The sequence below is a fragment of the Capra hircus genome, chromosome 17, assembly GCF_001704415.2.
Source record: "Capra hircus breed San Clemente chromosome 17, ASM170441v1, whole genome shotgun sequence".
Taxonomy (NCBI): Eukaryota; Metazoa; Chordata; class Mammalia; order Artiodactyla; family Bovidae; genus Capra; species Capra hircus.
In genome coordinates, this window is record NC_030824.1 from 63,253,519 (window position 1) to 63,268,770 (window position 15,252).

The window sequence follows — 15,252 nt, forward strand, 5'->3', positions numbered from 1 at the left end:
TCATTAAGGTTCTTTAAACCTAAAAGTGAACGACGTTAGGACGACTGAGACTTACTTGTTCCTCGGTTATAACTCGCTGGCTTTGCTGGAGAGTTACCTAAAATCATAGAGCGTGGAAACCGGAAGTGACCCCGGATATTTTAGTTCATCTTCATCTTATAGATGGAGAATCTGACAGAGATACGAGGTGAGTTGCTCAAGTCCCAGTGGCCAGTTGGGATCTCTGACCCTCTCAAGCGCTTCATGTCTAACCTTTGACCTTCCCCACCCCCCATGGGTCTGCTTCCATGACCTCAGCACAGGCGCCCCTTGGAAAGGTGTGCTGCACGGGTCTTTTAGGAGGGGGAGTGCCTGGGTTTAGATGCTCTGAGTAAAACTGGACTGTGAGACTGGGGAAGGAACAGGGAGAGGGGAGGGTTGAGAAGAGGGATCCTGGGCTGGGGAGAAGCTGGGTGGAGGGAGGGGGAAGGTAGAGGAGAATGCCTGTTGACAGGCCTTCCTGGGAGGCTTTGGAAGAGATTGTTCATCGTACGCAATGATGATTCTTTTCAGGTGAAATGGTTACGCCGTGTGACCAGCAGTTCTGCCTGACCTCCTAAGGCTTAGTGGAATGATAGAGTCTGCAGTAGGTTAGGGTTACTGGTTTCCTTTGGAAGCCAGCAGTGGAGCTGAGTGTGGTCGAAATCGGCACAGGTTGGAAACGGATGCTGTGGTCCTGGCCCAGCAAGCACGGGGTCCTGGATGTGGGATGATGTTCCCCAGTGGTCCTGTGACCACAGGTCGTGAGCACTGTGGCGTGACTGGGACTTGAATGTAGGTCATGCACGGGACTGCTCCTGGCCCCGAGGACAGTGAGAAAGCAAGGCTGGCCTGCTGGATGCTTGGAACGTTGTCCTCAGACCAGAAATTCATAAAGGAGGCTGCTGGGGCTACTGGGTGGGTCCCCATGGGCCACGTTCCCCAGAACCTAGACCCTAGGGCTGAGAGGCTGGCCTTGATTTTTGTAGCGATTTGGGGAATCTGGCTTTTCTAAACACAGGGCCCCTCTTGTTGACAGTCATGCAGGGAGGAGACGTTTTTGCAGCCAGAAACGGGCCTCCTCCATCTCCACAGCACCAGGCTGCCCACCTCAGTCAGGCATCTGGGGAGTCAGGCTGTCCTAGGCCTGTGTCAGGAGGGCACACGTCTCCTCAGGACTCTTCTTTATTTTCCTGCTATTCTCCTTGTTGTTCAGTTGCTGAGTTGTGTTCTGCTTACTTAGCAGAATTTTCTGTGAAAGTCCAATCTGCCCCAGTTGAGAGAGGCCCCCTTAAGCCCCCTTAGACTTCCCTGGTGGCTCAGATGGTAAAAGCATCTGCTTACAATGCGAGAGACCTGGGTTCGATCCCTGGGTTGGGAAGATCCACTGGAGAAGGAAATGGCAACCCACTCCAGTATTCTTGCCTGGAAAATCCCATGGACAGAGGAGCCTGGCAGGCTACAGTCCACGGGATCGCAGAGTCAGACACGACTAAGCGACTTCACTTCCCTTAAGCCCGAGGGTGAAGGCAGAGACAGCAACCCCCTAGCGTGCAGTCACATAGGGTGAGACGGTCTGAGAAGAGGGAGCCCCCAGGCCCCTGGTCTGAGACGGACACAAGAGGCTGATGTGGTTCAGCGCGGGAGCTCGGAAACTGGGCTGTCCGGGTTCCGTCTTGGCTTGACCACTCACTAGCTGTGTGGCCTTGCACAAGTCACATCACCCTTATCTGGGACCTGCTGCACAGGGTTGAGCTTAACTGATTAAATATAAAGAAAGCACTTAGAATAACTTTGTTATTCTATTATGCTATTGTTATTCTTCCACATTCTGTTGTCCCATTTATATTACCAGAAGCATTGGGGTGTCCAGGTTCAGTTTTCACATCAGAGAATTTTCACTTAGGGAAAAAGAAATTGATATGCAATGAGGTAAGAAGAAGGAAAGAGAAAGTGAGAGAAGTCAGACTTCTCTGCTGATATTATTACCTTCTCTGCTTTCTTGTTATGACTTGCCCTCCCAGCCCTACCTTTGTCTCTGTTTTCCTGCCCTCTCTTAAAAGTTTTTGAATTTATTTATTTTGGGCTGCATTGTGGCGAATGGGCTTCTCTCTAGTTGTGGCACACACGCTTAGTTGCCTGTGGTATCTCAGTTCCCCGACCAGGGATCAAACCCACGTCCCTTGCATTGGAAGGTGGATTCTTAACCACTGGACCACCAAGTCCCTTCCTGCTCTCTTGACATAGTTCAACCCTATTAGTAATATTGTTAGTAACAAGCTATCCCCAAATTTAGCAGCTTAAAAGAACAATAAAAAATTATTTCCCCCACAGTTCTTGTGGGTCAGGAATTCAGGGACAACTTAAGATCTTAGATGGGGTTGTAGCTGTGCCCCAGGGCTGCAATCACCCGAAGTTTGACTGGGAACAGAGGATCCCCTCCCAAGGTGACCTGCTCACTTGGAGGCAAGTTGTGCCAGCTCTTGGCAGGAGGCCTCAGTTCCTCACTGGGTGCATTCCTCCATAGGTTGGCTTCAGTATCCTCAGAATGTTGCAGCTGTGTTTCCTGAGAGTGAGTGATCTGAGAGAGAGTGCTAGGTCCTGTCTGTGACCTAGCCTCGGATGTCAGGGACAGTGTCGTTTCCATCAGAGCTTAGGAACTGGAGATGTCGGTCCAGTTGAGTGTGGGAAGGGACTCCACTCGGGCATGACTGTCAGAGCGTGGGGACTGGCCTGGAGACTGGCTCCCACACCCCTTCTCCCTGCTCTCAGCTCGCCCAGAATTTCTCTCCTGAGCTGCGTCTGCTCCCTCAGTAGCTCTCTGTCCTCTCTCCCCATAAATATCACTGCTCTCTTCTCCCTGCAGCCCTTGTACTCTGCAGACCCATCGCTCTTGCCCATAGTTTTCTCTCCCCACCACCACTGACATTTTCTTCTCTTAATCCCTGTCTTCCGGATCCTCCATTTTCTCCTTGACCTCAGCCTGTGATCTCCTGTTTCCTCTGCCCAAGCTCCTCGGAGTCCCTTCGATCTAGCCGATAACCTTCCCTTCAGGAATATTTACCGTGTTTAAATCACAGCATTTTCCTCAGGACAGATAGGCAATAAAGAGTACTAAATGTGTCATCAGCTGCCAGATGGATGAAGAAAGCATTGCCCTGAAATTTAATTCATCATCCACATCCCACTTTAAGACTTTCAAGGCTGTAGTAATTCAAGGCTTCAGAGTGAGGGGCACATCTGTGGACACCGGGGGCTGAAACGTCTCACGTTTTGATGCTGACGCGTATGCCCAGGGGCTGTCTACTGTGAGCATTCTTGTTGGTTGAAAGAAGAAAGGGAAAAGAGGACGTTGGAACATTATCCAACATCTTGAGATTATAAACTGTCTGATGTGCTGATGTTTTATCTGATGATGTCTCCTGGGTCTCCTGGCGGTGAAAGATTTTCCAGATTTGTGAAGTGTGATGAAAGGGCTGGTAGTATCTCATACTGATTGGCAGAGCTAAAATGTAACTCTTTGACCTTCTGAACTCAAAACTTCTTTGCGAAGCTGTGAAATGTAAATCCACGGTAGCTTCTGACCTTGGAGAGGGTTTTGGCTTTTCCCTGGAGCTTAGGCTTTCTTTAGTATTTAAAAACTAGTTAATGGTCTTCAGTACGAAGAGACTGACACCCTTTATTACCTCAGAAATGGTGAGTGGTCAGTTAATCTCCGCATGTAATGATTTTGTTGACAGAAAAGCAGAAGAGGGACTAAGCAGTTTTGAAGATTTTGGTGCCCTAAAGAAATCAATCATCATGATGACTCGCAGATTCTGTGTGAGGACATTGATTTGTACGTCGTAGTTGGTCAGCAGAAAAGAGACATTTGGTGCATAAATGGCGCAGCTGGGTGGAAGCCCACTTTTATGGGGGTGGAGAGTTTGCCAGGCAGATCGGTGTGTAAGGTAGGATCAACTGTATACACTCTATTTGAATATAAGCAGCATATGTGTTTATCTCAAACACCCTCTTATTCATAAAAGTGGGTCATTAGACATTCTTCTCGGTCATGCATCAGTTAATTGGGTGGTGTTACTACTTAGAGGTCGTGACATTGAGCTGTCCCGTGCCAGTGAAGAACAAGAGTGGCCTATGCTGTTGACACTGAAAGTCACAGTCACCTCTCCCAGCACCCAGGCACCCTGGACATCCGTGGAACATCACACTGGGAGTACGCTGACATGTTTAGCAGGCAGGCGTGGCCATACCACTTGTTGCTCAAAATCCGGTAAGCCAACACTGCTTGAAAGGCTCACTCAATAGGGATGTGATGAGATTCTTTGCTGGTTTTGGCAAACCATGTCATCAGCTGAGGTGGCAGCGATACTCAGAGGAAGAGAAGGCCAAAGTCGGCAGGTTCCACACAGGCCCTTTTGTTTCTGGGTGCAAGTTCATACTGCTCACCACAGGACAGGCCAGGAAATTGAGAGAGGAGTTGTTGAGGCAGAGTAGTGACTTTATTCGTAAAGCCAGAAGACTGAGAAGATGATGGACTAGTGTCCTAAAGAGCCTTCTCACCCAAGTTAGGATTCAGGCTTCTTTTATACCAAAAGGGGAGGGGTCATGGTTGGTTATTGCAAACCTGTTGGTGCCTGAATCCTTTGTTCTTGCAGCTGCGGGTGTAGGTCAGGTCACAGTGTTCCTTTAAACCTTCAAGACAACTGTTATTCTCTGTTCTGCAACTTTGTATCTCTATATGAATGGAGAAATGTTGCCCCTTTAAAGATCAGAGCCTTGATGATGGGCTGTCCTGTATATTTCAAGCTATAGGCCACATTCTTTTAGTTATTAACTTGTAGCAAAAACAATAGAATACAAGTAAAAGAAATAAAAAGTAAAAGAAATAAAGTAAAAGAAACAGCCAGAATGGAGTGAGGCTTGTTCTTCCCTATTACACTTTCATGGACTTGAGCTGGCCCCTGTCCCAAACCATGTACATTCACAGACAGTGGGGTTCTGTGTACTGCTGGTCTCCACCATTAACCGTCACAAGTCTCAGGTTCCACTGATTGTACCAAGTGAGACCAAGGCTAAGGTATGGCTATAGGTGAGAGTATTTTGTATATTATGAATCTCTAGGTGCTGATTCAGATTAATTGTTCTCATATCTCATTACTAATACTGAAGTATTTCAGAGTACATTGTCACAAATCCAGTATGAACGTGATGAAGCTTCTCTCTATTTCTTTAAATAATTTTATCTGTTTATTTTTGACTGTGTTGGGTCCTCGTTGCTGCATGGACTTGTCTCCAGCTGCATTGCAGCGAGGCGGAGCTCCTGTCTCATTGCAGTGCTTGGGCGTCTCATTGCAGTGGCTTCTTGGTGCAGAGGACAGGCTCCCGGGTACAGGGGCTTCAGTAGTTGCGGTTCCTGGGCTCTAGAGTACAGGCTCAGCAGTTGTGGCGCACAGCCTTAGTTGCTCTGAGGCACATGGGATCCCACCAGACCAGGGATCGAACCCATGTCTCCTGCATTGGCAGGCAGATTCTTTGCCACTGAGCCACAAGGGAAGCCCCAGGCTTCTGTTTTTAAATGGACGCCTGATTTACCCTGGTTTTCCTTCCAATTGATGAAACTGATGTTTCTGATAGCTTTTAAAAATACTACAAAAAATGATAATGAAAGCAAATTTATTTATCAGTACAAGTAATAATGTAGCATCCTGATTTTTTTTTTTAAAAATCTTCCAATGCACTTCAGAGGTTATCATTTTAAAGAAGAATTTTTTCTGAAGACCTCTTCATATGAGGAAAGGCTGTGTATTTATTTATCGACTTAGATATTATTCGACTAAATTATAGGAAGGTGATTATAGTTATGTAACCTGAAAGCATGTTCAGATACTGCAATGACTATTTTGATCAGTGAATTGTATTGGGTGCAAGACTTCATGAGCAATTCGAGGTTGTAATGTGAGACTAGCCAAAGAGCTTCTGGGCTCAGCAGCCAGACCCGAGTTTAGATCCTGAATTTACATTTGCTGTGCCAACTGGGCAAGTTATATAACCTCTCTGAGCTTTGGTTTCTTCACAGATCAATGGAGATGAAATAATACCTAATTCATAAGATATAAAAGTATTCATTTTAGGACTTGGCTCAGAATAGGCGTTCAATCAATTGTAATGCGTTTCTTTCCTTTACTTACAAAGAGAAAGTTCTCCTTGGGCTATGGATGACTCACAGTGGTTAGGTTACTGGATGAGTGACAGAGAGAAGTTAAGGTAGCTGAACCATCAGTTATAATTACTTCAAGAAACTTCCTCCATGGAGGTTCTCAACTGTAGCTACACATTAGATCTTCTGTGGAGCTTAAAAATGTCTTGAGACCTGGGCCCTACATGCAAGGATTCTTTAATCTGTGGTGCAGCCTGGCAACAGAATTTTTCAGATCTTCCCTGGGAATTCTAATATACAGCCAAGGACAGAGAACTGCTGCTTTATAACATTATACCCTGGGGTTTATTCTGTTCTAGCGTTTAAAAGTGTAAGAATTATGTTGGAGGAAAAGCTTTCCTAAGAAAGTTCTTGTGGACTAGGGATTTATTTGCCTGTGGCCAAATTTGGCCCCAGCGCCTGTTTTTCTCAATAAAGTTTTATTGGAACGCACCCATGCCCATTCATTTCTCTTTGGTATCTGGCTGCTTTCACACTGCAACAGCAGTTAAGTCGTTGTGACAAAGACCACGTGACCCACAAAGGCTAAAATATTGCTCTCTGACCCTTTACAGAAGATGTTTCTGACCCCTGCAGCAGGCCACTTAAAATCACAGTGTCATTTTCCAAGATGCATTCAGGAAAGTCAACTCTCTACACAAGTATATCTACTAGATTCTGTTCAAATGCTTCTTTTTATGAAAACCACAATGAAGTAGGGACCAGCATTAGTAGAACTATTTTTGCCTCTTTTTTCCCCTGAGAATTGCATGTTTATGAGCAAAACTTCACAATTTTAATGTAGCATTTAACATTTCTCTTTAAATTTCATAGAAATAGTAATAATCCACTTGTCAAAGAAAGTTAATGTAGGACCCTGACTTCTTTGCTAAAAATGTGGCAAGCTGGCATGTCATCGGATGAACTCAGTCTGCCAGGAATGCTCTTTTAAATGGTGCTAGCAGTTGAGGGCACTTTATAGAATTTTTTTTTTTTTTTTGCTCTGTTTTCAAGTTTTTTTTAAAGTTCTTAGCAGAAGTGGATTCTGGTGCAGTTGCCTTCCTCATAAAACTGGGGCTGCTGCCGCCAGAGAGAAGGCCAGTGGTGGTGGAGGGCGCAGAGAATGCACTCGAAGGGTCTTCGGTGTTTTCCATCTCTTCCCTTCTTCACCCTCTATGACCTCATCAGGAAAAAGTCCCCTCTTCTCCCCACCTCTAACATCAGTGAAATACATATTTATTTATTGGCTGTGCTGGGTCTTTGCGCCTGTGCACAGGCCTTCTGTAATTGGAGCGAGCAGGGGCTGCTCTCTAATTGTGGTGGGCAGGCTTCGCATTGCGGTGGCTTCTCTTGCAGATCACTAGCTTGATAGCTGTGGTGCCCCAAGGCATGTGGGATCTTCCTGGACCAGGGTCCGAACCTGTGTCGCCTGCACTCACAGACAGATTCTTAACCACTGGACCGCCAGAGAAGTGTATTGCATCTTTCTGAACCAGTTAGTAATTATGGAAAATATCCTGAAAGAGTCCAGACGCTCCCTCCCATCCGTTTACACTTTATGGAAGAGCGTCTCGATCAGACGCAGCACCTAGGCACCGTCCTCATGCTGTCTCAGCGTCCTGGCTGCTGATGGAAGCATGAAGCACATTAGCATTTTAAGAGATTTTAATAAAAACATTTAGCTGGACAATAGAAACGGGACAGGTTTAATCAGGAATGCCGTATTTTATTCTCTCCTTGCTTCAGAGAATAGTTCTCTTGCCAGGGATGGGAAAATCCATATATTCTGCCTGGTAAATGGAGGGGATTTTGTAGTCCTTGCTTTTGCCCTTGTGTTTTCCTTCCTCTCTGTCTGCGTGTCTCTCGGGGCACCAAGAGTGCCTTATATGTAAGAATGGACACTTCATGTTTGCCAGGGATCTCTCCAGAGATCTTGGTGAATACTCAGCTTTTCTTGGATTCTCGGAGCATCAGGCTGGGAGGTCAGACTTAGAGGGTAGAGGTGTGATTCAGGTGTGCCAAGTGCAGACTCATGCTGTAGTGAAACAGCTCCTGCACATGGGTTGCAAACCATCAGAAAGAACCACATTCTGGAACAGTGAGGTTTCCAGGAATGGTTTTGCATGTACACATATGACTCTTCATTAGACTGTAAACTTCCAGGCTCTAAAGACCATAGCCCTAATCTTTGCATTCTCTAAAAGTCCGGCACAGGTTGTTGCTGATGGAGGGAAGGAAAACTGTCCCTGCATCTAATCATGTCCTGTCTGTTGAGCTGTGTTATAATGTAATGATTCCCTCATTTTTTGTATGCATTTTCATTTCCTTCATGAAAGTTTTTTTTTTTCCAAATAAAGGAACATGTTTGGACAGGTAATCAGATATGCCACTTCCGTTAGCTCTCTTATCTTTTAAACGCTGGAGGTTTAGCACTGTGAAACAGTGTCATTCTGTTGGAGAGTTTTGAACAATGCTCTTCCTGCCATCAGCCTTTGCTGAGAGAGTGCATTTCCTGGAGGTTTAGTGAGACCTTTGTCAGATACACGTGGAAGCAGCCCTTGGCGTTGCCCTGCAGCCTCACGTGGTCCCCGAGCCACCTCTCAGGCCAGCTTCAGCCTAGTTCTCATTTTGGTCACTACACTGTCAGCTTCTACCCCCGGCTCTGTATCCTGGTGTCTTTTCTGCCCCTTGCCACCTCTGAATCCCAACACCAACCAAGTTTGTAAGCGCTGGGAATCAGGATAGGTGTGAATGAGAATTTAATCAAAAGAAACATTGAGAATGTGACTGAGGTTGGCGGGAATTCAGTTAGTACTCCAGCAAGTCATCCATGTGAACATGTACAAGGAGGTAAAGATGCCTGCATTTTTCGCCTCTTTCTGGACTTCTCTTAGAGAGCCCTTGAGTCACACAGAGCACATCAGTTTGTGATGAACTAACTTACTCAAATAGCTCAGGGAAGAGACCTGTGAGAAGAGGGTTACGACTTCCAGAAGAGCTAAGCAGGCAGGCCTAGAGGAGAGTGGAGCAAAGCCAGGCAGCGGTGGAGCTGGGGTCTGTACCCCGCACACTCCCCAGGCTCTGAATGCTAGGAAGGGAGGTGCTTCCTGCCCAGTGCCCAGGCCAGATCCAGCCTGCTGTACCCCGAGGGTGTGGGGCGGCCCCGTCCTGGGTTGTGAAGTATAGACATGCAGGTCAGCCAGGCCACTGTCCACCGCTGCTCCCCCAGGCATCGACAGTCCACCCCCCCATCCCTGTAACCTAGCGGTGAGCTGAGGTCAAATGCATCTTTCTGTTTACTTTTTGACATATGAAACTTCCCCCCAAATGACTTTCTTCTCATCCTTATTCTATTAAGAATCTGTTGTTCAGTTGCTCAGTCATGTCCGACTCTTTGCTGTCTCTCGGACTGCAGCACGCCAGGCTTCCCCACCCTTCACCATCTCCTGGAGCTTGCTCAAACTCATGTCCATTGAGTCAGTGATGCCATCCAATCATCTCATCCTGTGTCTTCAATCTTTCCTCCTGCCTTCAATCTTTCCCAGCATCAGGGTCTTTTCCAATGAGCCAGTTCTTGGCATCAAGTGGCAAAAGTATTGGATCTTTAGCTTCAGCATTAGTCCTTCCATGAATATTCAAGGTTGCCTGGCTCTAGGTGAGTGATCATACCATCATGGTTATCTGGGTCATTAAGGTCTTTTTTGTATAGTTCTTCTGTGTATTCTTGCCACCTCTTCTTGATATCTTCTGCTTCTATTAGGTCCATACTGTTTCTGTCCTTTATTGTGCCCATCTTTACATGAAATGTTCCCTTGGTGTCTCTAATTTTCTTGAAGAGATCTCCAGTCTTTCCCATTCTATTGTTTACCTCTGTTTCTTTGCGTTGATCACATAGGAAGGCTTTCTTCTCTGTCCTTGCTGTTCTTTGGAACTCTGCATTCAGATGGGTATATCTTTCCTTTTCTCTTTTGCCTTTCGCTTCTCTTTTCTCAGCTATTTGAAAGGTCTCCTCAGACAACCATTTTGCATTTTTACATTTCTTTTTCTTGGGGATGGTCTTTTTTTGGGGGGGGCATGGTTTTGATCACTGCCTCCTGTACAATGTCGTGAACCTCCGTCCATTGTTCTTCAGGCACTCTATCAGATCTAATCCCTTGAATTTATTCATCATTTCCACTGTATAATCGTTAAGGATTTGATTTAGGTCATACCTGAATGATCTAGTGGTTTTTCCTACTTTTTTCCTATGTCTGAATTTTGCAATAAGGAGTTCTTGATCTGAGCCACAGTCGGCTCCCGGTCTTGTTTTTGCTGACTGTATAGAACTTTTCCATCTTCAGCTGCAAGAAATATAATCAATCTGATTTCAGTATTGACGATCTGGTGATGTCCATGTGTAGAGTCTTCTCTTGTGTTGTTGGAAGAGGTGCTATAACCAGTGTGTTCTCTTAGCAAAACTCTGTGGGCCTTTGCCTTGCTTCATTTTGTGCTCCAAGGCCAAACTTGCCTGTTACTCTAGGTATCTCTAGACTTCCTACTTTTACATTCCAGTCCCCTGTGATGAAAAGGACGTCTCTTTTTGGTGTTAGTTCTAGAAGGTCTCATAGCTCATCATAGAACCGTTCAACTTCACCTTCTTTGGCATTAGTGGTTGGGCATAGACTTGGGTTACTGTGATACTGAATGGTTTGCCTTGGAAACGGAGACCATTCTGTCATTTTTGAGACTGCACTCAAGTACTGCATTTCGAACTCTTTTGTTGACTATGAGAGCTACTCCATTTCTTCTAAGGGATTCTGGCCCACAGTAGAAGATGTAATGGTCATCTGAATTAAATTTGCCCTTTCTGGTATGTTTTAGTTCTCTGATTTTCTGGAATGTCGTTGCTCACTCTTGCCATCTCCTGTTTGACCACTTCCCGTTTACCATGGACCTGACATTCCAGGTTCCAGTATGCAATATTGTACTTTACAGCATCGACTTTACTTTCACTACCAGACACAGCCACAACGGGCGTTGTTTCTGCTTTGGCTCAGCCTCTTCGTCCCTCTTGGAGCTTTTCTCTGCTCTTCTCCAGGAGCATCCTGGGGCACCTACCAACCTGAGGAGTTCACCTTTCAGTGTCATATCTTTTTTTTTTTGCATTTTCATACTGTTCATTAATGATCCAATTGATATGCATTTAATTTGGATTCCTTATTTCCTTGAGTGACAATTTTCAATCTAGCAAGTGTTAGATTAGAAGAGAGAAGTGACTTGGAGTGAATTATATAGAAACATCTGTTGTAGCCATTGTACACTCAACAATTCAAAAGCCTTTCTCATACACTCATTTCAAGGCCCTGTGTTAGGCGTTTTGAGGAAAAGTACTGATAACTAATGTTGAGTTAGTACTGCATGTTGTTGACTGTGCTAAATGGTTTATGTTGCTGCTGCTGTTACTTAGCCACTCCATCATGTCTGACTCTTTGCGACCCCATGGATTATACCCCTACAGGCTCCTCTGTCCGTGGGATTCTCCAGGCAAGAATACTGGAGTAGGTTGCCGTGCCCTCCTCCAGGGGATCTTCCCAACCCAGGGATGGAACCCAGGTCTCTTACGTCTCCTGCATTGGCAGGTGGGCTGAAGACCTGAGGGTTGTTCTGGTGGTTGCGAAGACCCAGTGAGGCTCTGGGTCGGAATCTGAAGTCCCCTCTGGAAGAGCTGCTCTGGCAGTAACCGTGGCGTGGGGGGCCTGCCGGTGACTGAGGCGGCCTCTGGGGGAGTTGTCAGAAGCCGAGGCCGCCGGACTGGAGTGGCCGCTGTGTCCACGAATGCTGCCGAGGACGTGGTGGCTTTCCTTCCAGCTTCCCTTCGTGCCGCCCTCTGGGGCTTGGGTTTCAAACTCTAACTTTTAAATATTCCAGCATGAATTCCTGCTGAATTTGGATCCGTTTTAGCAGGGTAGTTAAAAGGAAACAAGCAAAAAAGCTAAATTTTGGAAAACTTTGTCCGCCAATGACCTGTGTTATGAGGAAAGAGTGAGTGGGTTCTGAGGAGCCAGCTACTCAGCCACCTGCAGTTCTCGTCAGGTGAAGGTGGCCAGAGAGGGGCACACATGCACACCCACGTTCCTGCAGGGCTACTCACGTGTCAGAGTGCAGGACACACTTAGGAGGGCGTGCTGAGTCCTCAGGGCAGCGCTAACGTGGTGCATCTCAGCGCTGGTTTCCAGTGGCCTGGGGTTTCCTAACAAGACACACCACTCCTGGTTTTACCATCCACACAGGTATGCTTATGTGAAATCTGAGGAAACAGCTCAGTTTTCATATGCCTGTCATTGCTGAGGCTTGTATTTTATCCCCAAAGAACTTCTGGATGATCCTGTCTGAAGGAATGTTATAAGTATTGGGTTTTCCTGGATTGAATGAAACTCAGAACCTGTGAGGTTTCCTGCTTTACCCGGAGTGGATTCGGGTCTCCAGCTTGCGGGCCGTGGGTGGCTGGGTCCCCGCCCTGGACCTGTGCTGGCTGTGTTTTCGTTTAGCAAGTGTGAGTTGAGTGGTGTGTTCACCCGGCCCTGTGGTTCACAGAGGGAATGCAGGGATGAAGAAGGCACAAGTGTGTACACTATCAGCACCAAAAAATGCCAGAGTTGCTTCTTAGTGTGTGACTAAGTCCTTTGACCATGTAAACTCCTAAAAGGAATACTTTTTTTTATTTTTAAGAGAAGAAAGGTCAAGAAGAAAGAGAAAAGACTGAGTTGCGAGGTGTAATAGCCCTTGGAAATTATGAAAAAACATTCCATAGGCCTACAGCATAATAAGCAATACATAAAATAGTAGTAAATAATGATACACATTTTATCATTTGATGCATTTGAACTGTGGTATTGGAGAAGACTCTCGAGAGTTCCTTGGTCTGCAAGATCAAACCAGTCAATTTTAAAGGAAAAGGAAATCAATCCTGAATATTCATTAGAAGAACTGATGCTGAAACTGAAGTTCCAATACTTTGGCCACCTGATGTGAAGAGCTGACTCTTTAGAAAAGACCCTGATGCTGGTGAAGATTGAAGGCAGGAGGAGAAGGCGATGACAGAGGATGAGATGGTTGGATGGCATCACTGACTTAACGGACATGAGTTTGAGCTCTGGGAGATGGTGAAGGCTACGGAAGCTTGGAGTGCTGCGGTTCATGGGGTCGCAGAGTTGGACATGACTGAGCAACTGAACAATAACAACAATGACAAACGTGTGTGTCATAGGCAGAATCAGTTTACCTATGTGTGCTCAATTGCTTCAGTTTTGTCTGACTCTTGTGACCCTATGGACGGGTAGACTGTCAGGCTCCTCTTCATGAGATTCTTCAGGCAAGAATACTGGAATGGGTTGTCATTTCCGACTCCAGGGGATTTCCCCCACCCATGTCTGCGGGCATTTCTTGCATTGCAGATGTAATCTTTACCTACTGAGCCACCTGGGAAGCCCTTTCCAGTTTCAGTTCAGTTCAGTCGCTCAGTCGTGTCTAACTCTTTGCGACCTCATGGACTGCACCATGTCAGGCTTCCTTGTCCATCACGAACTCCCGGAGCTTACTCAAACTCATGTCCATTGAGTCAGTGATGCCATGCAACCATCTCATCCTCTGTCATCCCCTTCTCCTCCTGCCTTCAGTCTTTCCCAGCATCAGGGTCTTTTCAAAAGAGTCAGCTCTTCACATCAAGTGGCCAAAGTATTGGAGTTTCAGGTTCAGCATCAGTCCTTCCAATGAATATTCAGGACTGATTTTCTTTAGGATGGACTGGTTGGATCTCCTTGCAGTCCAAGGGACTCTCAAGAGTCTTCTTTGCCACAGTTCAAAAGCATCAATTCTTCTGCACTCAGCTTTCATTATAGGCCAACTCTCACATCCATAAATGACTACTGGGAAAACCATAGCCTTGACTAGAAGGACCTTTGTTGGCAAAGTAATGTCTGTGCTTTTTAATATCCTATCTAGGTTGGTCATCACTTTCCTTCCAAGGAGTAAGCGTCTTTTAATTTCATGGCTGTAGTCACCATCTGCAGTGATTTTGGAGCCCCAAAACATAAAGTCTGACACTGTTTCCCCATCTATTTGCCTTGAAGTGATGGGACCAGATGCCATGATTTTAATTTTCTGAATGTTGAGCTTTAAGCCAACTTTTTCACTCTCCTCTTTCACTTTCATCAAGAGGCTTTTTAGTTCTTCTTCACTTTCTGCCATAAGGGTGGTGTCATCTGCATATCTGAGATTATTGATATTTCTCCCGGCAATCTTGATTCCAGCTTGTGCTTCTTCCAGCCCAGCATTTCTCATGATGTTCTCTGCATATAAGTTAAAGAAGCAGGGTGACAATATACAGCCCTGATGTAGTCCTTTCTCAATTGGGAACCAGTCTGTTGTTCCATGTCTAGTTCTAACTGTTGCTTCTTGACCTGCATACAGATTTCTCAGGAGGCAGGCAGGTCAAGGGGTCTGGTATTCCCATCTCTTGAAGAATTTTCCTCAGTTTGTTGTGATCCACACAGTCAAAGGCTTTGGCATAGTCAATAAAGCAGAAGTAGATGTTTTTCTGGAACTCTCTTGCCTTTTTGATGATCCAGTGGGTGTTGGCAATTTGATCTCTGGTTCTTCTGCCTTTTCAGTTTACTGAAAAATTTAGAGATATTTGTGTGTTAGACTGGGAACTTCAGCTTTTTGTTAGGTGGGAACCTATCATTTAGTTTTATCTTCTATTTCCCTCTGGTTCCTAGTTTAAAAAAAAAAAAAACCCTTATGGTGCTGCAGAGGCATTCCTACTGTCTTAGGATGGTAAAGGAGTTGGTTGGGTCAGGGCTGCTGTCTGGGTATTGAACCCTCTGGAGGGTGTTGTGCTGTGAGTGACTACCTTGTTCATCGGTGATGCCGTGAAAATCTCCTCTTCTTTACTTCACTGAGATCAAAAGTAATACAGTGTCAAAGAAGAGGAGCACAGTGCCAGTTCTCATGATACTAATTGAAAGTACTGTGTCTAAGGGATTGTATTAATGGGA

At 45.8% G+C, this 15,252-nt stretch overlaps 1 protein-coding gene across 1 annotated transcript in view; it reads left to right on the forward strand.

The window, feature by feature from the left end:
- DCLK2 (doublecortin like kinase 2) overlaps positions 1–15,252 on the forward strand; it is a 190,598-nt gene that overhangs the window by 137,912 nt on the left and 37,434 nt on the right. The gene's annotated exons all lie outside the window — the stretch shown is intronic.